Raw genomic sequence first — 24,602 nt, 5'->3', positions numbered from 1 at the left:
GGCAGAGACACAGAGAGATGTTGAGCCTGTTTGAGGTTTTAGAAATCCCCCCAAGACCACCCTCAGCAACACATTTCCTCCAACAGTGCTACCACTAATCCTTCTTAGGAATTCATTTTGTTTTAAAAATATAATTTCCTAAAGTACAGATATAATTCAATGCAGTTACAGGGTGAGACGTTTCCAACACCATAGAAATGATTACATGAAGAGTTATATCTACTGGGTTCTGATTCATTAGTAGAGAACTAGCCAGAATGAACAAGCTATCAACACAGAAGGATAACAGAAATTGGTGAATACAAAGGAACTATTCACTTGTTAGGGGAAGGACTGCAAATTAAGGTAACACTGGGATGTTAACTCCCTCATCAGACTGACACAGGTGAGTAGTGATGCTGCACTAAATTGGCAAGGGGAGATGTGGGAGAATTTCACTAATTATAGGTAGGCATGTAATTAATAAATGTATTTTTAGGAAGAAGAAATGATAAAAATTCAAAGGTGCTCCTACTTTTTTTAACTAAGCATTTCCTTTAGAAAATGAGTTTTTGGACTTAATATATGTACTAAAATTTACTCACAGGGATTGTCTTTGCAGCAGTTGGTGTGATTGCTAAGAGGAGTGAGATTATGTAAAGTAACATGGAAGGTAAGCCTAAATAATTAGCTAAGTTTTAGATAGTAGGCTTATCACCAAGGCTTTTACTCTCCATACTGGTTATAAAGACACCATTTCTAAATTGTTCTGATAGACAAGAATGAGAAAGGAAATTTTATATGCCCATATGGGTCAAAGTCCTCAAAAATCTCCCGCATTTATTTAAGTCTGTATTCTTTGTCTCTGTTTATTTGAAAAGCACATAGTTATTCTTCATTTTGTGCAGTTTAGGTTCAAAAGGTTTTATAGGATCTCCCCAGAGCCTCGACTTAACCATTTGGAGGAATGAGTTTCCACTGAGAACAGCCTCTGAGACATCAGGATTTATCCATCAGAGCAGCTAGCATCTTAAAACAGTGTAAGCAAGATCCAAGGAGATGGGTCAGTGGGTAAGACTGCTTGTCCTGCAAACCTGGAATATGAGAATTAGATCATCAGAATCCAGTTCAAAAGTTGGAATTGATGGAGTGTGTCTTTAATTCCAGCACACACACTGAGAGGCAGGTGAAGATGGAAAATTACCTCAAACCTGGAAGCCTTCAGAGCAGCTCTCCTGCAGCACTCAGCTCAGGGGCAGAAACAAAAGACCTTGCTTTGAAGGTGGAGAGCACTGTCTCATGGAAGCTGTTCTGACTTCTACACATACTACATGCCTGCCCACATTTATACTCATATCATGCATGTGTGTGCATGTGTGTGTGTGTGTGTGTACATTGCAAATCAAGACCAGTCAGTCCTAGTATTGCATTCCTAAAAATAAGTGTATTCTCTATTAATGGCAAATTGAAAGTATAGAGTATCTTAGGTAGTATGCTAACTTTTGTGCTTAGAAATATACAAAAGTTAATTTTCCTGTGAGCAGAATCAGCTTGCTGAAACTATCGCCTTAGATAAAGGAGGAATCTATTTTGGTGTGGGACCATGGTCTGTATTCTGCCAATTATATTTTAAATAAATGCTGATTGGCCAGTAGTCAGGCAGGAAGTATACGTAGCACAACCAGACAGGAAGTAGAGGCAGGTCAAGGAGAACAGGAGAATTCTGGGAAGAAGGAAGCCCATTCCTCTGAAGTCCTAACCCAGCCAGAGAACAAGCAAGATGTGACTGCCTCACTGGAAAAGGTACCAAGCCATGTGGCTAACACAGACAAGAATAATGGGCTAATATAAGAGTTAATAAGAAGTCCAAGCTACTAGGCTAATCAGTTTATGGTTAATATAGACCTCTGTGTGATTTATTTGGGATTTAATGACTGTGGAAACCAGGCAGGACAGAAACCTGAGACACTATTTTATATTTCTGATTATAATAATAGTCTCCTTTCCTACTATAGGAAAGATGCCATAGCTTTTGGAACTCATTAAAACAGACATTTTTATTATATATTTGATTATTTCAAATCGTTCATTACTTATTAGGTATGAATGAAACCTGAATTGCACCTACTGCAACACTTCTTCCTCATTCCCAGCCCCAACCTTGGTGATAACCTGGAGATCTTCAAGGGGTGGATGCCTAGGGTCGTCCTCAGTGTGATCTCCATCTCTCCCCTCTTTCCACTCTTCTGCTTCAGAATCTCTTCCTGTTGGTGCTGAATGATGTATGAATGCAGCATGCTCACACCAACTGCCCAACCAAAAGAGGGATTCTTTCATGACAAATTCACAGTGTGTCTAACATTGTCCTGTGTCCTATAGTTGCTCTCTAGAGAACTTCAGTTGCTTCTCCCACTGACGCATCTCACATTCTCTCATTACTGTCACCCTTTCATCACCAGATGATGTAGAAGAAGCTAATCAAGACAGTCAATTATAAACTATTGTCTGATCGATTTGCTTCTTCAGAAACTCATAGATCTTCCACAGTCAATAGTGATAAAACAGGTTTTCTCCATCGCTGTCCCCCTGCTTCCCTCTGCCTTTAGGATGCTCTAGGCAAGATGCCAGCTTTTGTTTGTGGGCATTTCTCGTATCCAGAGGACAAGTGACAGCTTGTTCCCTGAAATCTTTAGTTATAGGTTCATGGCAGAGCAGGTGCTATCAAGAAACATTCATTCAGTATGAGTGATGGTGACCTCCTCATGCAGACTTGGCCAAAAAGTACGAGGAGTCTTCTAGAAATAACACAGGACTCGGCCTGAGGAGTGTGAGTGTATCTTTCCTTACCCCCAAAGTAGAAGAACAGAGAAAAGACATTGCTCTTCTGTAGATTCGACTGTCAATTATTTTGAAGCTTTTCTTTACTCACCTGCTATAGTTGAGTCTCCTTTTATACTTTCTGATGATATTGTTTTCGATACTAAACTTGACTAATTGATTGAGCACAGGTATTTTAATGTATCTTCAGAAAGAAAATACATTTTAAATTTATTTTTCAGGCTTTATTAAAATTTAAAACCTATAGGAAAACAATACAATGTGCATTTTATTTTTACTTTTCTGACTATTAAGAATTAAAATCTACAGGAAAACAATGTAACATCTATTTTAATTTCACTTTTCAGAGTTCATAACAAATTAAAACCGATAGGAAAACAATTTAATATACATTTTATTCTTACTTTCAGACATTATTAAAAATTAAAATCTATAGGGAAACAAGCCAACATTCAAACAAGTGTGTTTGCATTGGTGTAGTTAGGTTCTTACAAGGAAATGCTTTGGGAAGGGGGACTAGACACGTGTCTAGAGATTGATGATACCTGTCACTGTAACCATTTCTAACCAATATAAATGTTTACGTATAGGTGCTGATATTTTTTAATTTGATAAAAATTATTTTTAAAATAAAAATAGAATTTCACTGATCTATGTATTTATTGATATAGCAGTAATGCTTTGTCCATGGGAAGCCAAATAAGTTAAGCATCTGAAAAACCATTGCTGTTTCTGGGACTTTATTCAGCGTCATAGTTTTCTCCACTAACTGTGCATGAAACTGAAGCAGTGACTACAGACTGCTGCAGCTGTCTTAGGAACATGAGGAAATCAGCAGATGAGCCCATGGCCATCCTGACCCTTGGAAACCTGACAACTCAGCTGTCCACCTCTGCCAGTAGCACTGTTTACAGTTTCTGGACATGATTGTTTATTGTTTTCATCCACATATGCCACTGGTGCCAGACCGCAGAATAATAGAATAAATGGCTCCAACAACCGTCAGAACTGTAACTACAATTCCCTCATCTGGTGCCAACAAAGATCTCAACTTTAAGCTGTCAATAATTCTAAACAAACTATTGGGCTGAGTTTGCCCAGCTTAAAAATACCAAGCATTTTGCTCTGAAGTTTGGAACACAGTATAATTTTCATGATGAAACATGGCTTTTTTCAACTATACTGGGAGAACTACTTTTAATTTCTTTTGCATTACTGTAACATTGGGAATTTTCCTAAAACAAAACTATATAGCTACACAATAAATTTGATAAGAATGTATAGATAGATGATAGACATAAGAGATGCAGATATGCTGAAATTAATTGTATACATTTTGCAGAGAGAGAATTTTATGGTGCAGTATTCATTTCTCAATATTTCAGAATACAGTCTTGAACTGAAAGTCATCTGACTGAAGATTTATTGCTTTATAATGGTTCAAAAACAATATACTTTTGTATAAACCATACTTTGGATTTTGATCTTTAACAAGGCTAATGACATGGGACATGACTCTCTTTTAAGATGCCTGAGTTACAGCAAGCCAGAGTTCCCAGTTAACAACTCGCTCATGAGGCTAAACACCAATATTGCACCCTGTACTGTGTTAGATAAATTACATGTAATATTCAACATTTCATTACAAAATAGGCTTTGTTAGATGATTTCTCAAACACATGCATGGGTACAAGTCATCTTAACACCTCAGTGTGTGATGGTGGCCATCTTTTATTTTTAACTGCATATAGAGTATTTCCTTTATGAGCAATGGTCAAAGGGGTGTAAAAGAAAAGTGTTCTGAAGAGAAAATTATTTTCAACAAGAGCAACAACTTAAGGGAAATAAGTAAAATTGATAGTGAAGTGGTTGCTTTAATTCACATACATACACACACAGGAAAATTATGGTTAGGAAGACATCTGTGGTAAGGTAATAGAGCTGTCACAGACATATTTCATTCCCACAAGTAGGAACAACAAACTGTTAGCTCAAGGACAGAATTCAAGAGAGCCCCAAATGGGAGGAAGCTAGTTGGTTAGTTCGAAATATGTAATGCTAACTGCGAAGCTGAATTTGTTAGAGATGGAAAAATCCAGTCACCGCCTCTAGAATCCTATTTTTTCTTCACTATGTTTCATTTGTGTGTTGTAGCAAGATGGACAGAGAAAGGTTGGTCCTGATATCCAACAAATGATAATCATATAGGACAAAGTATGTATTTGAATTTATGACTATGTCCTAGAGTAGATGTGTAGTTTTGGTGTGTTTTCTAATGCCATGATACTAAATCTGTATCTGTGACATTCATTCTCCTCTTTCTCTTACTTAACCCCCCCCCCTTTTTGCTGTAGTAGAGATTGAATCCAGAACTGTACCCACAATTAAACAATGACTCTGATAAAGAGCTACACCCCAACTTGGCTTCCTTTGGTTTAAAGGGAAGAGTCTTCACTAAGATATGGATAGCACTTTTTCTCTCTGTTCTCAGGTTAGAAACAAGCTCATGCCCGCTCTTAAAGGGCCACGTAGCTTGGACAATGACCTTAAAATCTTCAACCCAAGATTTTAAACCAAAAAAATGCGAAATCAAATAGTTCCCATAGAATGGTGACTCTCAGTCCTGTGCATGCTGTAGGCTCCACTGTGGTAATTTTCTATTTATTTTTCCAAAGACCAAGTGTTATACTTCTCCATCATTCTTAGACATCTGTTAGTTTAGAAGGTCTTCAGGGACATTCTAGTTTACAGCTGAGACTCAGGCTTGTTGGAGAATTCTAATTAGGACTTACACTGGAGGTGAGATTTATTGACAGAGTGTATGGTTCCTTATTAAAAACAAAGGGGAAATGTGTTTGGAAACTTAACTGGCCTGTCTACTGATATATACAACCACAAAGAAAATACCAAATGCACTTTAAAGGGATAGCTAAAACCAGACTCAATACAAATCTACCAAATTATGTAAAGTTTATGCCTTAAGAAAAGTCTGTATTACATACCAATAATGCCAGTGTCTTCCAAGGCAATGTAGCATTTGCAGAATATTGTCTCCTTTGCCTCACTTCCTCTTCACAGATGCAACACAGAATCTCTCTGTTTTGAATTTAAGCCACTTTAGTGTTTCCTTCCTATTTTAGACTAATTCATACTGATTGTTTTATTAATTTTGTAGCTGTCTATTTCCACTCTCTGATGTAGAGTTGAGATGCTAAATGTGAAAGGAAAGAAAGGAGGACAGAAATGCTAGGGAAATTGGAAATAAAGAAAATAATCTGAGTAATCATTGGCCCACATGGCACTGGCTGTTCATTTTACTAGCACTTATTAATTCTGCCACATTCTAAGTGAACACGAGTTGGATGATGCCCTTAAGCCCGGACCTTCTGCTTCACTAGCTAAAGGAAGCGACTGGTAGGCAGGTGTCATAAATGAATATGATTCTCCCTAAACTGTTACTGAGGACCAATTCAGTAACAAGAAGGACAAAGCAGCATGTGTTCACCAATTCAATTAAACCTCAATATGCTCTCCTCTCCATCAAAGATCAAATTAGATTTTATCGTCTTTCTGCTAAGGTTTTGACTGTACTCTGAGGTCTTCTTCCCTATTCTCTTACTTGTGTCCGAATATTCTCATCTTTTCAACATTTTTAGATGTCAAAATCCAGAAGGATTTTTCACTGATGTGGAGCACCTCCAGGCACTTTCAAGACTAAATGCTTTAGTGTAGTGGTTCTCAACCTTCCTAATACTGTGACACATTCATACAGTTCCTCGTATTGTGGTTGCCCTCAACCATTAAGTTATTTTTCATCCCTACTTCATAGCTGCAGTTTTGCTACTACTATGGAATAACATAAATATCTGTGTTTTCTGATGATCCTGGGTGATTGATGTGGAAGGTTCACTCGCTGCCAAGGGAGTTGTGACCCCCCAGGATATTAATGATGTGAAGAAAATCCCTGTAGAGACTGCTCCTAATGAGACTATCTGAATCTGCTTCATTGTTTACTGGTGTACAATAACCCTGCCTCATTATTCAGCTGTGTGCAATCACCTGCCTCCCTTTTCAACTGCATATAGTAAACACACTGATCTACCTGGGGTTGTGACGTTTTCATCAGAGAACCCTGTCCATCTGATGCCGGCTTCTCCGTGTGTCTGTGTTTGTCCTGTCTTCCCTTCGCTGCCTCAGTCAATTCAAGTTGCTGGAGGCAGGCTGGAGGTAGCACATAAATACAATAGAACACACAGAAAACGAAATACTATAAGGTATTTTATCAGTAACTTGAGTGACAGAGTAACCTAATCCCAGCTTCTCATTGCAAGGCAGAGAAATAGGCTTCTGCTGTGTGTAGCTTGTAACTTCCTAGTCTAGGTCACTTGTTATATCAGCCAGAACTGACCAAGATAATGAAGTTCATGGGTAACAGACCTTAAGGAACTATAAGTTATGAGCACAAAGAAATGCTCCATATCAATCAGCCAATTTTCAACCATTTCTGACTTACATGGAGAGTTTAAGAACCATATTGCAATAAACATACAACATTAATCTTTAAAATTTGGTAATCCTTTATGGTTTCCACTGAGGTAGCACAGCGGAAAGCAAGATCAACACAAAAATACTCCAAATTCAAGTGGCCGAGTTAATATACATAAATTATAATAAAATAAACATAATCCACAGTAATTTTTAAAAACATTGTATTTCTATTCAAACATTTGCAAAAGAGTGGCATTTGTTTTAAAAAGGAAAATAAATTATAAAAAGGTTATAAGAGATAAGAAAAATTATCTTCATTTAATAGCATACTCAAACTAAAAACACTTTCTAAACTTTGAAGTAGAAGAGGACCAGTTTTATCACTTCTAAATTATTTAAACAAGGTTTCCTATTTTCCAGAGCATTTCTGTAGTGTTTCATTATTCAGTAATGGAATTCAGCAATGATAAGTTCCTTGTTACACTGTCCTATAAAGAAACATTTCCCAGGCTGTCCATCATTTCTCATGCTTATTCTTACCTCCAATTTTCTACAATTTTTAGATACAATCTAGAGTATCATCATTAAGTACACTATGTTCTCTCGTAATGTCATGGTCATGTTCCAGTCAGTAAACACTAGAAATAGACACTTACCTCTTCTTTGTACCCTCTTCAGTCTCTTGCGCAGGGAAGGACTCTGCATGGTTTGTAAACAGGCACTCATGCAGTCCTGTGTAGATGTGCCCTGTGTTTGGCTCAAGGCTCTGCTACTACTGTCATGGAGTGTTTACTCATTTTTAAAACAATTGCAATTGTCAGCTTTTACTGGTTATACATACAGATTATATATTTGGTACTGTGCATACTCTAAATATTTGAGAATGTACATTTATGTATGTATGCATATAACACAATAGACACTCTGGGATTTCAATGATTACTCTCTATGCTAATCTGACTAACATAGACAAAGGAACTACTACGTTCTCATTGGTTGCCACTGAAGAGTCTTGAAAAAATAAAAATATTGTTTTAATTTCAATATTAATTTCTCAAGCATCCCAAAATATATAGTAATCTGCTAACAGATTATATAATGCATTTTTTAGAGTATTTGATTTTCTGATATGTCATAAGAAAATTTTGTGTAATTTCCTGGGATCTTTTCCATTGTCTTTAAGCTACATATAATAAATTTACAGATTTATGGGGAAACTGAATTAATTATTTAATACTGTCTTGGTTCAGGTGTTTATTACTAAAATCTGTACATATGTGTTTGGCTCAGATAACTCTTTTAGTTTTATAATATTCATAAATTAAAGATGAGAAGCCAGAGGAGAGCTGTCCAAGGCTAATGAAAATGCACTGACCTAGTGTCTAATCTTATACAGCACTTACCAGTGTGTACTCTTTACTAGATTTTAGGTTGTCAGTCAGACAAGTCTCTGCAAGCAGAGAAAGGACTAGTGAAAATTTTCGTAGTAATAAAGACTTGAGACCATTAATCAGAATCTTCTAACTATAAGTAAAAGGTAATTCAATTCAACAATTCTGAAATTTAGATTTAGTTGACAAGAGGTGTTATCACTGCCTGAACAGTGTTGCTCAGCAAATTCTGACATAATTGGTCTGGAACGCAGCCTGGAAATTTGCATATTTTATATAAAAAAAGAACACCTGTCTAAATTACAGCTGAGAAAGAAGAGTGAAATGCCATTGAGGTTTATAGAGAAATACAACTTATTCCACCAACAGCCCAAGCTCTGAGTCTGATCACTGATAAATGTATAGCAAACCCATACAGATGCACCAAGGCACTTTGTGTTTCTGGGATATGTTAAACCTAGAACATCTCATATCTCTGATACACTGTTGAGGACTTTGGGTTTAAATTTGTAAATTCACCTATTTATTTTTTAAAGCATGGCTATTTGCCATAAGAATATAAAGTAAATTGACAAGAGCATTACTTTTAAACAAAAGAAAATTCAGATAGCAATGAACATTTTTGCTATTTTAATTTTGTTTCAATTTTAAGCAAAGATAACAGAATCTAATCATTGAGCTATTAAGCCAGTTCCCTCGACAAAGTACTCGGGAAGAAAAGCTCAGGTCCTGCTTGTCCTAAATGGTCTTCTGGGTAGATTAAAATACTCCCATTATTTTTAGACATAGTATCGGGGAACACATTCATTCACCTCATATCACTCTGGTTTATTTTGGAAATGTAAAGAGCTACTTACTCATCCAAACCTATAAATAAAATAGTATTAATAGAAAGTGTATAGTGGTCTTAATTTGAGCAAAGCCACTTCACCAGGATGTAATTCAGTTCACTGGCATTTGGAATTCAATCAGTTCACAAATCCATCAAATATTTTGAGTCTTAAAAAAAAAATCTCAAAAATTACTTCATTTAAGCTACTATTTCACTCCCTTCATGTGTTTGTATTTCTAACTTAATAGTTCCTAAAGTAGGTAGGGAGGCATCTAGCCGTAATTCTAGCACTGGGGATGCTAAGACCAAAGGATCATCATTGGCTCCAGTACAGTCTGAGCTACAGAGGAAGGTTCTGTTGCAATAAACCCCAAACAAACATAAAAAGCACATAAAGACATTTCCTTCAGGTTTGTATCGCACTGAAGATGACGCATATTCCTCTGACAAGTCAAAGAATCATCCCCGCTTCCTTCACTGGACCCACAGAAACACTGACAACGCTTAGCTGGTCAGAGAGAAAAGAAAGGGAGGGAGGAATGGCGGAAGCGTAGAAACATGCCAATGAAAACAGAACCCATTTGTCCTAAGGTGGTTTTCTTAACAACAAGGAAGAGGGAAACTGGGTATCAGGCAGAAGGTGAGAGGCCACCATGGATGTCTCTCTGTTTGATAACCTCCACTCACCTCAGCATTTGGGGATCTTGAATATGGGTTGTCACAACTTTGGACTGAGGGTACAGGCACAATGCTTCCTATAGCAATAGTGGAAAGCCACAAAAATGTGTTTTTTTTCTGAACCTTTTGTGCAAACTCAGTTTCTGAGTAATCAAAGGCTCTGTTCTTTGACATCACCACCAGATAAAAACACATGGTCGCTAAAATGCTCAGGAGAAATAAATGAAAGCATTGGCATCTTTGTAAATTTGATCCAATCATTGCTGAGCAGACTAACTTTACCACACGATCATTGGCCTTTCATTCAACTAGAATTGTTTCCTCTCAGTTCTTGTGCACAAAATCTCAACCATTTCTCTGTCTGTCTTCGTCTCTCAAAAAGAGGGTATGAGAGCTTTGCTCATGTGACCGGAGACCTAGACTCAGCTCCCATTATAAATGAATGTATAAGAAAGATAATAAACAGTAAAGTCTCAAATTTTAATCATGTCCTTACACACAGGACAAAGAACATTTCACTGTTGATTAAAGGGATGATAATGGTGCATTTCAATTCGTTTCCATAGAGGGAAGTAATGAGGTACCCCAGCTATTGTGTGCCATTGATGCACTTGCTACCTTGAGTTCTTTCTATTAGAATTTTGATAGTAGCAGCCGTAATCAATCTGCACAGCCTGGTCCATGTCTGTCTTCTGCTGTGTGGAGGTAGGCAAAGAAGGAAAATTGTGATTTTTACACAGGAAGCAAAGCCTACAATCTTCGAGTTGTCACTCTGAAAAATAGGTGTGCGTTGCCAGACTGACCCTTTCAAGCTTCATGAAAAAGCACTTGTTCTTCTGTCAAGTCACATAGCTATTAACAAAAGACCCTAATAAATCAGAGAGCCTCACAGCCCGAAGGAGCTCTAGCTCAGATGATTCCGAGTCCTATGAGTGAGTGATAAGAGATGAGACGTTTTGGCAAAATGACAACTTGTTATGCTGACTTACCGAGAATGTCTAAATCTCCTCAGCCTCAACATGACAATCACTCATCATCTGTTTCTTCTCAAGAAAATAGCAAGACAAGAACGATGTGGCAGGGGAAACAAAATATGGCATGTGTGAGGCTAGCCAGCATCACCCTTGGGTCAGATTAAAATATAATGCTACAAGTTATTCATTTTAAGATATGGTGTTCTGGGTACTCCAGAGATGGCTCAGTGAGTAAGGGAGATTACTCTGAATGCATGAGAGTTCTGGATAAAATTCTCAGTACCAAAGTAAAAGTTGGACAAGGCAATACCTGCTTTTTATCCCCTGAGGTTGGGAAGAGGAAGATTGGCGTGCTCTCTAGACAGCCAACTAGCCAAGCGGAAATAGCTTCTGGTGATGTCGGACACTGTCTCAAGTTAATAAGTTAGTGATTATAGAGGGTTGTAATGTTCTTCTCTGACCTGTGCATCACACACACACACACACACACACACACACAGAGGGAGAGAGAGAGAGAGAAAGAGAGAGAGAGAGAGAGAGAGAGAGAGAGAGAGAGAGAGAACAAAACAAAACATATAACCACACAGAGAGAAATATGTACATGAAGTTTACTGCCAAGCATATTGCTTCAAGAACTCTCTTTAAGCTGGGCGATGGTGGCACACGCCTTTAATCCCAGCACTTGGGAGGCAGAGGCAGGCGGATCTCTGTGAGTTCGAGACCAGCCTGGTCTACTAAGAGCTAGTTCCAGAACAGGCTCCAAAACCACAGAGAAACCCTGTCTCGAAAAAACAAAACAACAACAACAACAAAAAACCTCTCTTTAGTTTTCTTTTGAATTAGAAACTCACTATCTCACTATCTTAATTAGGGTTCTATGGCTGTGAAGAGACATCCAGAGACATCCATGGCCATGATAGCTCTGGCAAAGTTAAGCATTTAATTGGGGCTTGCTTGCAGGTTCAGAGGTTTAGCCCATTGCCATCATAATAGTAGCATGGTGGCAAACAGGCAGACATGGTGCTGGAGAAGTAGCTGAAGACTTCTACATCTGAATTCACATGCATCAGGAAGAGACACTGGCACTGGGACTGGCTTGAGTATCTGAAACCTTAAATCCTATTCCCAGTGTCACTTCCTCAAACAAGGTCACATAAAAACATAGAAAAATGAACAGCATAACCCAGTGCAGGCTTTGCTCTATTACTATGAGAGTTACTTAACATTTAAAAATTAATGAAATTTAGCTTTATAACACAAAACAAATGAAAAAAATATATCAGTTCTTTAAATGCATCTGGTAAAATTCAGGATCTATTTATGATAAGAATTTAAAGTTGGGAATAAAAAAAATCCATTTAACAGTTATGGAGACCTTAGACAAGTCAAGGGGCTAACTTAGATGCACATTTTGAGAAAAAATGAATATAGCTATTACTGTGAGAAGGAATGGATCTGACTGACATAGAAAACAGAATAACTGGGTGGGTGGTGCACACCTCTAACCCTAGTACTTAAGGGCAGAGACAGAAGGATCACAGTAAGTGCAAGGATAGCCTGGTCTATAGGGCTACTTCATGGCCTACTAAAGTCATTATAATGATTTTAATAGTCATTGGGAAGACAATGTATCAATAACATTTGCAAACCTGAATAAAAATCATATATAAATAAAAACCTTATTCTGTTTGCAAAGGATAAAACATGACACACACAACACAATATTATAAAGTATGTAAAAGTGCTACTCTGAAAGCAATCACATGAAAACATTTATGCAGGAACAGTAGATGAAGAGTTGTTCAAACTCATAGGGTTGAAGGTTCAACACGATCTAAAGATTTGTTTCAAGCTCAACCAAAATCTTAAAAGGTTTATTTACGAATTTCAGTAAGATTTCTTCAGAAATGTCCATTCAAAAGAATCTATGCAGTGAACTCAGCATAATTTAAACAACTTCAGTGAGAAGATGTCAAAGCTGATTTCAGATCCATACGAATGTATTACTCGTTGTGTTGGCTCAACCATTTGCACTGTGGGACAAAATAAATAGGTCAGAAATAGATGTGTTCACCTTGCATAATTATCTGAAACTCAAAGTCTGTTTATTCTGCAAGATTAAGCTGTGCTGGTGGCAACTCCCAAATCTGTAACTGTATTGAAATGTTAACCATTTGCTGTTTCTTATTCTCTGCACAGGGTCTGCTGAAAGTGTTATCTGCTTACAACTCAGATTGCTTTGTGGTTTTCTCTTCCATTTTGTCACAGCTTTTAATAATTTAGTGAGCAAAATTCTCAAACATAGCTGCCTTCTAAAACACATACAGTTAACAACCAGTGCATATTTAAGCAAAATATTTCTTTCCTAATATGTTGACTCCTAGAATCAAGGTCAGTAAGTTTTACAATCAGGGCATATTTAATAATTATTATTTTCCCTCAGGGTAATGTAGTAAAATTTCCATTTCTGTAGCGGATGTAATATAAACTTTTTACAGAGAAACTGAAACTCTGCATTTCCACATTCTCTTTCCGACAGATTTCCCATCATAGTTAACACTAGGACAAGACATCTTGCTTTGGGTATGTTCTCTTTTTCCTTTCAGTGACAACATCCTTATCTTCTTTGTCTCTCAACAGAAACTTAAAAAGCCTGTGGATTTTATGTAATTAAGTGGATAACATTAAGAAGACATGAGAACACAGTGAAATTTTTATTATTTTTATTAGTAGTAAGACAGTTTTATTAGTGTGTCTTACCTCTCATCATTTCACCAATAATTATTACCTACAAAGATGAAGCATGATAACAATTATGGGAAATTATTTACATTCCCTGAATCTGAGGGAGATTCTCCTGCAACTCTTACTATATAACAGACTCCTCTATGAAAACCAGACCAAAACATGGTTATTGTAATGATATTATTCATCAAAACTACTCCTTCAAATATATAATTTCATATAAATCCCATATTTTCATCTTTAGGAGAACAATTCTTTACCTTACATTTTCTAGGCAATAGGTCTTGGGACACACCTTCCCTCCAATATTAAACATCCTCCAAGGGCAGTCATATTAGAGGGGAAATAACCATCCAGAGCTGGAGAGATGACTCAGCAGGTGAGAACATTTGCCCCAAGCCTCATAATCTGACCTGAATTTCTGAGACCTGCCTGGGAGAAAGAGAAAACCGACTCCTGAAATTTCTTCTCTGACATTTGCACTTGGGCTGTGACATGTAAGTATACAAACATGTATACCTGTGTGTGCATTGCACACACACAGGATTATACATGTATGCAGCGCATGCATACACACAAGCACGGTCATACATGTGCACAAATCAATCAATCAATAAAGTAATAAAAAGTCTTTGTTGTTTTAGGAATCACTGAGAACACTGTGGTTGTTATTGCTGGTCTGTGCTGTGGGACTCTGGGCCAACACGTTTTACTTGTACATCTTAATTACTTTTCTTTAGGTATTGCCTTGAATTTACTTATAAGATTGGAATCAAAATTTAAGATTTGATAGGTTGATTTGTGGGTTTCCAGTGGGAATTTGGGAGAATATGTCTCCACAGAATTTGTGACCCTGTGCGATGCAGTTTCATCTTTGTTGTATGTGCAAACTGTCTCCATATTTAGCAGCCTGAAGCATTGCAGGGTACTACTATGCAGTGGTTCTATTTCATAAGCAACACTTCGCTTCAAAAGAATAGCTACAGTACAACTGACTCTTAGTTTTGAAAGCTTACATCACAAGTGTAGCACTTCCCAAAAAGTCTATTATTAACTAAATATTCTATCATTAATTAAAAAGTATAAATGATTCTTATGTTACCTATTAATCCAGGACACAGAAATCTCAGTGTTCCCAGCCCACAGCTGTCCATTACCTGTGAGCATATTGCTCTAAGAAGTACCTCAAAACTTTCATCTTCAACTGCCAGAAATGCACTATTTTTTGTTCCTCAATCTCAAAGACAGTGAGAAAGGAGAAAAGAGATCAAGAACCATGACAGGGTTACCCACTGAAACAGCTTACCTGAGCTAATTAATGGAAGTTTTCCTACTCAGGCCTGACAGTAAGGGGACCAGCACAGGACCAAACTAGGCCCTCTGGATGTGGGTGACAGTTGTATGGCTGGGAAAGACTGTGGGGCCACTGGCAGTGAGACCAGGATTTATCCTTACTGCTTGTACTGGCTTTTTGAGCCCATTCTCTCTGGAAGGATACCTTGCTCAGCCTAGACATGATGGTGAGGGCCTCGGTCCTGCTTCAGAACAATGTGCTAGACTTTGTTGTCTCCCCATGGAGTAGATGGGGATTGGAGTAAGGGGGATGATGGAGAAAGCATGAGGAGGGGAGGGACTGGGAAACAGATTTGGCATGTAAAATAAGAAAAGATATGTTTTTTTTTTAAATAAATTGATTCTGGACTTTTAGAATTTAAAATTGCAGGGAGAGGGAACTAGGATTTGGTATGGAAAAATAATATTGTTTTTAAAATTAAAAAAGAATTTGAAGATGCCATGAATCTGAACAGAGGCTAGAAGTGAGAAATAGTGCCTAAACCCCAAGGCCAGAATCCAATACCTATGAAGCTTAATGATCAGCCAGCCAACTTATTGTCTCAGTATAGTAATACTTTTAACTGAAGTGTGCAGGAGGAGTGAAGACACATATAATTGCTCAGGAAGACTGGCCTCCTTCTTAATGTGTCTTCCTTTGCTTTCAAATAGCAGAATGAAAAGCAGAAAAGCACACATATCATTAACTACATTGCCCTTAAAATCAACATCAATATCAATATCATTCTTATTTGCTTGAAAAGAACCTGTCATTTAGTTCCATCTCGATGCCAGGGTGTCTAGTAATACTTTATATGTTGTGAATGAGAAGAAAAAGAGAAATGAACATTGGCGTTCTAATACAGTGAGTTCCCTTCAGAATAAATTTTTAGTTAAGATGGCAGGACGACTTGATATTCAAATGCTGTTTTGAAAGACACGCCACAAGCTGAGACCAGAAAAATAGAAAAATATTTAGCCAGGCACTTAATGGCAACATTTTAAAGTGGAGTTTTCATTTTGTTTTTGAATGGCCCCCTTGATGGATTTAATTATTTAAGCCCTTTAAGGTTGTGCTTCATTTTCTTCTTCCTGGCCTGGCTTTTGATTAGCAACTACCATTATACTTTTTTTTTCTCTGAGTCCCATTTATCTTTTCTTCTGCTTGCTTTCCAGATATTCTCTGTATTTTTAATCTTTCAACAGTTTGAATATGACATGTCTAGGGGTGGATGTGTGTGTTTTTATAGAAAAAGATAAATTCCCAACTGCAGCACTTTTGAAATAAATAGAACTTCATGAGAAGATTAAAATTGCACGCAGAAATAGAAAGCATCTCTGCCGAGGCGTACTTTTTACGAGGCAGCTATGAGTCTTAAACCAAACAGCACAGAGGCCCATCACAATGCTCTGCGTTCTGCCTTGGGTGCATGGTTTCACTTCATTCTGCTTTATGTGACAAGATCACTGTTATTCTCAGGACTTTTATTTCCTCTGATCAACTCAAGAGCTCCCCTTTGGAGGAATCACTTACTTAGTTTATTCCCATTCCCCTGAGCAAATTAAGCCAATATCCAATACAGGATGACATTTTCATACACTTTCTTCGATTCTGAATGATCAGGCTGGCCAGATTAAGTGCATTCTGCTCTAATCTATGTTTCTGTACACATTTAGAATCTTAATTTTTATGAACTATCTTAATTTATACTATAAAATAGCTTAACATGACTGTGAACCTCAGAAATTTAAAAAGCAAGTTTGGAGCTAATACCCCTAAGGATAAAATAGTCCATAACAGAGTAGTTATTTCCTAATAGGAGACAATTTAAGAGAACCATAAGCAACTTCCAAGTCCTGATTCTTTACACACATACAGAGAAAGAGAGACAGAGACAGAGAGACTTCAGAAGGCATTACTATTTATTCTACTTCTCTTAAGGAAAAACCATCAACCTCTCCATCTTCTCTCTCTGGAACCAAGGACTTTTCAGATGGCACAGCATTCCTGCATCCTCTCTACTTATTACACAAATATTTATTGACTTGTTTACTGTTAAATATGATGTAGACGCTGAGCCAACTGGTCCATGACATGCAGTGTACTTCTGAGCCAAGGCCTTTGTTCTCACAAATTTTACATCTAGGTGTGATTTTTTTAAATTACATTTTATAAAGCAAATACATATATACATAGATTTAATGAATCTCCTCTTATCACCTCAGCAGAAAGTGGTGACTCACTCTTAATTATTTTTAGTCTTTTTTTTCTCCTTTTAAATAACACGGTCTTTGTTCATTGCATCTCACTGCTCATCATATATGACAGTCATTCTACTACAGCATCCTAGTAAGCAATACAGCCTGGGACTACATGTTTGCTGTCTAGAGCCTAAGATACTCAGATGGTAGGAAAATAAGTCATAGACTGTTGCCTTAGAGCCCAGTGGTAATGTAAGACTGAAAGGCAACCATTGAGACCTAACATACTGCATACAATTTCAAATATTTCTATAAACTTGAATTTATAAACAGTAAAAAACCACACTAAACAACCAAAAAAATCCCACTGTTCTCTGACGATCCCCAAATCTAGAAAATCAAAAGGAAAAGAGTGTTTTCCAATGTCTCTTTGATGTTAATATCTAACAGACTGAATTCGTAGTCACATCTATTAAGTGACCCACCAGTGTTTCAAGGTCATTTCGTCCCTGAATTGTTTTCCACAGAAGGCCTGTATGTCCAGGAGATAAACCGTCAAAGTGGAAAATTATCTTTATTTTACATTTGTAATAAATACTTCAGACTGCCTTTGTCTAGTATGTTACTTTAAAAATTATTTTACACACATTAATTGGCATAAGTAATAATTGCAATGGTCCTGTTAGGCTTTCGTAACCTTTATTATAACTAACATTTGTTAGTTAACTCAAATAATCCAGGTATGCTTCCAGGTTTATGGGTCTAGTACTTAGATGAAATAGGCTTAAGTTCATGTTGATATTGTAATAGGAATTCTGGAATTTATTATGTCATATGAAATTTATTGGTGTTTAGGCTATAATTTATAAAGATGAACAGCAAAATATATTATTCTCAGTAATAGTTTATATTTTAATTCCTATAAAATCTAGCTCAATAATAAAAAGAAAACAACTCAGGCTATAAAGATTGTGCTGGTTAATGAAAATCTATAATTAAATGGAACTGTGGCTTAAGGAATAGCTCAAGAAAGAGGGTTGTCATAGGATGGAGAGCGGCTGTTGCCGATGCTCAGGTCCTAATCTCTAGACTCAGATTTCTAGTTTACTCAGCAATAGACTTTACTGACAGGGTTAATTTAAGGGACTTGATATGGAGATATAGGCCTGGACTCTTGGTATGGACAATAGATGCAATCACAGGTATCCTTAAAATAAAACAATGTTTGTCTATGGTGAAGACAGTTCGACAGGGGCAGAAGATCTGAAGATACGATCCTGCTGACACTGAAGACCAAGAGAGAGGCCCCAAGCTAAGAAATGCAACCCCGAGTTTGCAATAGGTTAAAAGCAAACACTAGGACAAATGTAGGTGCAAACATAATCAGAGAATGTGTTATCAAATGCCAATCAAATAATCTCTAGGAATACTTCAAACAGTCCATTATCTTGCTTTAAATTGTCTCAAATGTAAAACATGAAACTGTCTCACAAATTATAGAGAACTAAAGGTTAGTATATAGTCTAATGTAAACATAACTAAGAGGAGTAATAACGTCCTAAAAACTCTTTTTGTTTTAAGATAACTATGTAAAGTGGTAAAAGGCATAGTGAATGTAAATGAATTCTCTCAAAACATCACCTATGGTCTTGTAAATATAAAATGTAGGCTATTCTTAGAATCATTTTCCTAAGTTTATACTCATTCACAGTGTGAAAAGCACCTAACTATGCAGAAATAAAGATTCCTTCTCAGTTTGTACTATAGAATTGTTCCAGAAAAGTCTAAGAAAACTCATGATAAATCTAACATATTCAAACCCCGAAAAAGCCAAAGATAGGTTAAGCAGCAAATGAAGAAAGTATAAAACTTTACCTAACTTGAAAATATTTTAAATATGGCATCTAAACAATACTCATTTCATATTCATAGCTATTTATAGAGTTCCTGTTGCAGAGACAGAACATACAGCTGAGAAAACAAATTAACCTTTGATCCTCTACACTGTAAGAATTCATCCCAGAAAGTGATTTGATGCTTAATATTGACTCCACCCTGAGAAAGTCACCATGGCGCCACAGCAGCTGTGGTCTCTTTTCAAGCAGGTGACAAGTGAATACTGAAGTCAGTAAGTCATGGTCTCACCACTGCTTACGGATCCAAATTTACACTATCAATTTAAGCAAAGTGCAGGCTCTGGACCTCTAAGAAAAAAAGCCAGCCTTTGGGAATGGAGAAAATGACAGTGATCTAGCGTTCATCTGCATAATTTGCAAACATAATGAGTTCTAACAGCCAGGTGGCAAACTCTAGGGGAGAAGATGCCAAACCCTCCTTTCTGCTCTGGTTGGGATTTTAAGCTTGTTAAACCTGCTGTATCAGTAGTCATTCCCTCCGCAAATGGAGCATGCTTGCTCACAAACATAAATCATCCAGTCGTTCTGAGAGCTGGAATCGGGCAGCAGAATGGTGGTAAAGGATGGCAAATCAAAGGTAAGACTGGCCTCCTTAGGTATTATTTGTAGGACAGCTGACAAAAATAAGCCTTCATTGCCTTTACACACACACACACACACACACGGATGTGCGCGCTTGCGCACACACACACACACACACACACACACCCCACAGACCCCACAGACCCCACTTGACTGAAATGTTTGAGGGAGAATGCCAGAGGCAGTAGAAAGGCCACTGAGCACACAGACTCCAGTGGTCTTGTAAAGAAGCATCTAGCCCTGTATCTCTAGTCAGGATCAGCTGGGGAAATAGATAACATGGAACAATGCTAGTACGGAATGGGTAATCAAGGAACCTCTAGTATTCCCCATCACAAGTTATATCCTGAAGCCCTCATAGACCTTGTTTGGGAATTTACTGGAATTTCTGTATAGCTATATTTCCCCATGAAAGAGCCAACGTAATGATGTGACCTCCTGGACCGAAGCTAAAGCTATGTGAGACTCTGTCTGTTTGCAGTTTTGCAAAACAGGCAAGCAGCTTGCCTCTAGTTCCTCGGGTGCAGCTGTTCTGAGCAGCAGCAGAATGAACTCACCAATTGAACATAAACCCACTGCATCTGGTGAGCCACAGACTAAGCAAACAGCTAGTTGGCTCCCCTACTCACCTACAGATCACAAATACTTCATGTGTCTATGCTAGTGGCCATCTGTTTATTGTGAGACGCATGTGGAAGATGAGCTGCTACATTATGTGTACTTTCTTCTTTTCTTTATAAGCTTGTATTGAATCTTTCTTTCTCATCTGTCAACTCATCCTGCTTGCCAAACACTCAGCCCTGGAGTGCTATCTCCCACAATACCTTGCAGTCCAGACCTCTAACTGCTGGGTACCGAATGAGTTGATTTCAGCTGAGGAAAACCACTGTTAAGACAGCTATGTGTTTTCACTGTGGAAAAAAAAAGCCAATATGGCTTACAGATTGATGGCCTATAGTTTAGGCCTATAGTTTATCTATAGGAAAACTCTCCGTAAAATGAAAACCACTGCATAAAAAGAAAGGCAACTAAAGGACCCAAGATGTGAAGATATGAATACACAGTCATAATGAATATGAAAAAGCATACTAACCTAACCCTTCCTAAAGCACACAATAATTCTATACCAGGAAAAACTAAAGAAAATCCACAAAAATGCGTTAAAGGATTGAAAAAATGATAATCTTAAAAAAATTAAATAAGATGTTACAATTCAAGAGAGAGCACAACAATGTCAACAATATCATGGAAAATAATGGTAAGAATGAAAACTTTGAATGTGTAGATATAAAAAGGAACAAAACAGAAATCTTGGAACTGGAAAATGTATGTTAATGAAAATACAAAATGAAACTGAGAGCCTAAACAATAGTTGAAAGAATTTCTGAATTTGAAAGGAGAGCTTTTAAATAACACAGCCAAGCCAAAAAAAAATGTACGAAAAGCGAATAAAGAAGAGTGAATCAGGTCATTTGGGGACACAGTAAACTAAATATTTATATTATTGAATTTTCCAAGAGATAAACAATGGAAAGAGGTATATATTTTTAATAATTGAAAAGTTCTCCTGCTTTTGATATACTTAAAAGCTTCAGATGTGCTCCTATTTTTATGCATAAAGTAAAAAAAGAAACCCACTGTGGTCAGAAGTAGCAATATCCAGAGGTTGAAAGCAAGATTTCTCATTTAAACATCACTCAAAATGGTCATTTTTTGAGAGGGTATCAGTACTTAAAGTGAAAAATCCAAATACAGCAAGAGAAAAATATTGAGTAGGGAATTCCACATAAACTTTCTCAGATAAAAATAATGACAAAGGGAAAATGAGTTGAGATAAGCAAGCTGCTACAAATAAAAGCAAAGACTCAAGAATCCTATACCCAGAAAAGCTGGTCTTCAGTTAGGAAAAAATAACCAAGTTCTTCCCAGAGGAGAAAATTGCAGGAATGTAAATTGAGTTGGACATGCTTATCTGAAGTGCTTGAAGGGGCACAACACATGGAAGGGAAAGAGAAAATTATCACATGCAAAGTCTAAAACCTACTGGAGGAGCAGACACATAGTTTAAAAAGCAACCTTTTGTCTTAGAGTTTCTATTCTTTGATGAAACAGCATGACCAAAAAGCAAGTTGGGGAGGAAAGGGTTTGGTGGGCTTACATTTCCACACTGTAGTTCATCACTGATGAAGCCAGGACAAGAACTTAAACAGGGTAGGGACCTAGAGGCAGGAGCTGATGCCAAGGCCATGAAGAGGCGCTAGTTAGTGGGTTGCTCCACATGGCTTCCTCAGTCAGCTTTCTTATAGAATCAGAGCCACCAGGGATGGCACCACCCACAATGGGTAAACACCCCTCCCCCCCATCAATCATTAATTAAAAAAAATGCTTCACAGTTGAGTCTTACAGAGGCATTTTCTCAAAGCTCCCTCCTTTCAGCTAACTCTAGTTTGTGTCAAGTTGACAAAGACTAGCTAGTACAACTGAGCCCTTATCAACTTGACACACAAACACATCATAATTAAACTACAACCCTTCCTTCCTTATTTGCCCCCAAGATCTCACATTAAAATCACGAAAAGCTTTTAAAGTTCCGCAGTCTCTACAAATTTTTTAAATATACAAAATATCTTTTAAAAGTTCAAATTCTTTCAGCTATGCACTCCTGTAAAAATCAAAATTAAATAACTCAATGCGCAACATTCTGGGATTCACTCATGAGATTCTGGCCTCCTCCAAGGGGCTTCCTTCCCTTCTCCAGATCGTCCTCTGCGGCAAACACAGCTTGTCTTCTAGGCTCCAGTTCGTTCCACTCCCTGCTGCTGCTGTTCTTGGTGGATATCCCATGGTACTGACATCTCCAAAATGCTGGAGTCTTCTTCTGCATCCCAACTGCACTTCTGCAATAGCCTTTCCTAGGCTCTCTTTACGGTGCCAAGCCTCAACGTCTTTGTATGACCCCTTCAGTCCTGGATCTTCAACTGCTACTGAGGCTGCATCTTCACCAGTGACCTCTTTTGGCTTCTCACAGTACAAGTCTCAGATGCTTCCCACCATCCCTCATGCCTTCAAAACCAGTACTACCACCTGGCGGTGTTGAACCATGCCTTTAATCCCAGCGCTCGGGAGGCAGAGGCCTGTGAGTATGAGGCCAGCCTGTTCTACAAGAGCTAGTTCCAGGACAGGCACCAAAGTTACAGAGAAACCTTTTCTTGAAAAACAAAAAGCAAAAAAAAAAAAAAAAAAAAAAACAGTACTACCTGGGTGATTCTTATGCTAACAAGTTCAGTTGCTAGCTTTGTCATCTCTGGAATATAGCTTCTATGTATTGACTCTTAGGAACTATTTTCCAGAAGATTTCCCTGCAATGATTGGCTCCAGAGAGCCAACACTGTGCAGTAACACAAAGGTTTCATTTCAATGTTTCTAGTCTCTTGTTAATCACAGCTGACTCTTCAGCCCCCGGTGAGAAGAATGATAGAATCTTAACTAAAAATAACAAACATCCCTGATAGAGTCTTTAAACTTCCCTTTCAATCTTCACAAGCCAGGCATCTATCTTCTGTGCTGCTCTCAACATTCTACTCTTCCAAATTCCCATAGAACACCCCACTTAGCTTTCAGTGGCTTTTCTAGCCCAAAGTTCCAAGTCTACAGTTTTCCCTAAAACATAGTTTGGTCTTTCCCAGCAATACCCCACTATACTGATACCAATTTGTTTTAGTTAGGGTTTCTATCGCTGCAATGAAAAACCATGGCTAAAGGGCAAGTTGAGGAGGAAAGGGTTTATTGGGCTTACACTACCACAATGTAGTCCATTACTGAAAAAAGTCATGACAGGAACTCAAGAGTCAGAACCTGGGAGGACCTGTTGCCAAAGGGTACTGTTTACTGACTGTTCTCCATAGCTTATTCCGTTTGCTTTCTTATAGAACCCAGGACTGCTGAACAGGGATGAAACCACTCACAAGGGGATGCCCCACCCCTGTTAATCACTAATTAAGAAAGGTCGTACAGTTGGGTCTTACACGCATGTTTTCTTAATTGAAGTTTCCTCCTTTCAGACAACTCTATCTTGTATCAAGTTGGCATAATACTAGCTGGTATACCTCCTAACTACAAACAAATAAACACACAAAACCCTAAGAGCAATAACAAGGTAGGAAAGGAACACAGAATTTCTTTTATAAAAAAAAGTAACAAAATAATAGGAATATGTTATTGTACATCAACAATATTCTTGAACTTTAAAGTCCAATGTCTGGAATTTACTCACATTCTTCTGGACTTCTCCAACGTGCCTGGGTCACTTCTCCAGGTCCACCCTCTGCAACAGCCACAGCTTGTCTCTAGGCTTAGGCTGGCGCCTCTCTTTTGCTGCTGCTGTTCTTGGTGTTCTTTCCATGAGGCTAGTATCTCCAAAATACTGGGTTCTTCTGCTGTAACTGGGCTGAATTTTCAGCAATAGCCTCTCATGGACTCTCTCTGGGGACTCCAAACCTGCCAGACAGCTCCAAGCCTCAGCTGATCGATATACCCCATTCATGGTAACAATCCTCTACTTCTTTGCATTACCCTCTCAGTCCTGGGCCTTCGACTGCCACCGAGGCTGCACCTTCACCAATGGCCTCTCACAGTGCCAAGCCTC

Source organism: Alexandromys fortis, unplaced genomic scaffold (assembly GCF_014885135.2).
Source record: "Alexandromys fortis isolate MF-2015 unplaced genomic scaffold, M_Fortis_MF-2015_v1.1 scaffold_60, whole genome shotgun sequence".
Taxonomy (NCBI): domain Eukaryota; kingdom Metazoa; phylum Chordata; class Mammalia; order Rodentia; family Cricetidae; genus Alexandromys; species Alexandromys fortis.
The sequence above is the reverse complement of the archived record's forward strand: the minus strand, read 5'-3'. Positions refer to the sequence as shown.